This window comes from Blennius ocellaris (genome assembly GCF_963422515.1).
Source record: "Blennius ocellaris genome assembly, chromosome: 1".
Taxonomy (NCBI): Eukaryota; Metazoa; Chordata; class Actinopteri; order Blenniiformes; family Blenniidae; genus Blennius; species Blennius ocellaris.
In genome coordinates this window covers 16356232-16359244 of record NC_137650.1, presented here as the reverse complement: position 1 = coordinate 16359244, position 3013 = coordinate 16356232, and the positions used below count along the sequence as shown (strand labels likewise).

General features: G+C 37.3%; 1 long non-coding RNA gene across 1 annotated transcript; it reads left to right on the top strand.

Annotated features, from left to right (window-relative positions):
- The first annotated feature begins 851 nt into the window (after nt 1-851).
- On the top strand, nt 852-1891 carry LOC308133369. The gene is made up of 3 exons (XR_013936727.1): nt 852-1130; nt 1506-1617; nt 1703-1891. It is a non-coding gene; the product is annotated as an uncharacterized lncRNA (long non-coding RNA).
- Nucleotides 1892-3013: the final 1122 nt, after the last annotated feature.

Genomic DNA, 3013 nt, shown 5'->3' with positions numbered 1-3013 from the left:
GAGATGGATCTTTAATCTGAGGACATTGAAGGGGCAGAGAGGATATATAGAGAGTGTTCAGGAATCAGTGTTTTAAGTTGGCTCAATGCAGCAACTGGGAGTTCATAGGTGGTTGTGTGCAGGATACTGGAGAAAATAACAATACAAAAGCAGAAAGAAACATCCACGCTGTTGTTTGATCTGTCTGCTGCTCTTGACCTTTCAGTGATTTTCAGGGTAAGACAGTATGAAGGATGACACATTACACCTTTGTCTATGAATAAATGTTATTAATTAAAATTAATATAAATTGAAAAAAGTATCTTTCATACAATCCTACATTTCCTCATCTATGTGAAACATAGTGATTTTCCCATGTGGATTTGTTCCTTCTAATGGTTTTATTAACAAACTGCCGTTTTTGGACTGCATACATATTGTTGTCTGCTGAATGTGTGTGTGGTTTTATTACAAAAACAACCTGGTATGGTAAATACATTGTTTTCAGACATTGTTTTGACAATGTTGCTGTGTATATCTGAAACGAAACAGCAAAAACAATGTTTTCACTTGGAACATGTTGTGCAATCTGGATCTTTTAATATGGTGGAGATGGAATTTTCCCTCATTCAAGAAAGAAATCTGGACGACAATGTGATTATTATTAAACAGCGTCATAACTGAATACTTTTAGTGATTTCTGCTCCTCTATGTCAGCCATCATCATTTCACTCTCCTTTATGGAAGTAAAACTGTGCCATCAGATTCTGAATTCGAATTTCTAACTCTGAATTTTTTTACCATCGAAATCAGACTTTGAATTTGAAAAGCTGTCTAAAACATCTAAAAATATTCAGTGTGTAAAAATTCAATGTGTCTAAAAATTCATCTGCAAAAAAAAATTCGGCTGCAAAAAAAAAATTCGGCTGTAAAAAAAATTCGGCTGCAAAAAAAATTCGGCTGCAAAAAAAATTCGGCTGCAAAACAGCCAGAATATCTGTGCCATCAGGACGATGCAATCGATACCTGTCTCATTCACCCAACATCCAATCAAGGGAAGCTTTGTTGGTCACGTGACCAGTCCAACACTGGGCAGGAGCGCCCAGGATTTTCAATCAGCCATGGAGGCCAGCGGTAGTGACGGCGCTTCGGTGAGTATTTGCCATTTATGTCTGTAAATCACACATTGCAAATCACCAGAAGTTATGAAGCAACATATGTGGTGAACTTTTAATGATGTGTGAAAATGTTTTCAAAGAAATTACATTTACTGTATGCAATGTTTTACATGCAGAAAATAGTTAAATTGTCTCCTGTTTGATTTTTTTTTTAATGTCCATTGAATACTCTAATCTGCGCAGTGCTTGTTATGGCAAAAGCATTTTTTAACAAACATAACGTGAGCTGCCCCCTAAACTATGTCACTTCAATTAAAGTCCAGTAATATTCAGTTGTTGAAAACTATCTTTGAAGTTCTAGTTTCTAGATAAATGATCAGTTATTATCATGCTATTTTTTCAATGCAGGTTCTTCTTCAGCGGATCACATGGCCCCAAGACGACAGTGATGATGAGGACAATTGCTCAATTCAAGCAAAATGCCGCATGTGGAGCTATGTAGGACAGTTCATAGCCAATGGTAGGTTTAAGGCCTCCTCGTGCTACCAATGTCTGAGTGTGCGCAGAGTACACGTGATCATAATCTATTTTACTCTACTCTATAGCAGCTGCAAGTGAATTAAATGACCTGGTCAAGCTCTGGACTGGATGGGAGGTTCTGCCACAAAGTCTCACCATCCACATCATCAGTGGCAGACACCCCACGGCCTCCACCTGCTTTGAGACCTTGTGCATCCCAGGACATTATGCGGACTACAATTCTTTTAAAAACGACATCCTGGCATGCATTGCCACTTGCCATACGGGATTTGGTCTTGTGTGAGTTACTATATTGGGCCTGTATTTAGGTAAAGTGAAAAGTTCATGTTTCCAAGCCTAAATTACATGTTTGAGAGCTCTGGATGTCTGGATAAGTTTTTCATTTATACAATCCAAATTTAAGAAATGAGAATGGTTGAATTTCTTGTTTGTCCAAAGTAACTAGTGTTGATGTTTGTTAATTGTTAAAATAAATTTGACTGCATAGATCCCACTTCCAAGACTTGACTGAATTGTTGCATTTGTTGAACAGCAACCCACCGATTCTCTGAACATGCACTGTGAGATTCCTTGCCCTTCTTACTCTAGTTTGACGTATGCAATGTTCCAAGTATTCAACTTATAAAGTGGACACTGATTTTATTTCCATATTACACAATTGAAAGTCTTTGTTACATTGTTACAACACTCATTCTATATTTCTATATTTCTATATTTGTATATTTGTATATTTTTATTCCCTACTTTTTATATTCTATTCCATTGTATTTTATAAACCAGAATGCTGCAACAAAACAATTTCCCTTCAGGGATTAATAAAGTCATCTATCTATATATCTATCTATCTATCAAGCTACAACATACAAAACTCAGAGCTGATTCTCTGATTAATTCCTTCAGACATGAAGGAATTGCTCACAAAATTGAACAGCAGCAATGTAAATGTCACTGCCAAAGCACTGGGATGCAGCTCTTGGGTGAACTGCAGCTCTTAAAACTGCCATTTGTCCATCAGTCAGTGGGCATCCTGTGTGTGGAACAACGATGCTGGAGCGGTCATCATAAGGAAGTCCACTGTTTTCCCAGTCAATGTCAGGAATATCCAGGCCCTACAAATGGAGACAATTTTAATTGAAATATGTAATAAAGTAACATGAAACAAGCAGTATACAAAAATGTTTCATTCTGCATACTAATAACTCCATGCTTTGAAAACAATATTATCCAAAACATTACTGAAGACGTTACCGAAGAGCCACATGCCTCCGGAGCACGGGTTCCCTCCCCCTGCAATAGTGTTTCTAGCACCACCGTCAATGACCTGGTTATGTTTGTTAAAAAATGTTTTTGCCATAACAAGCACTGCGCAGATTAGA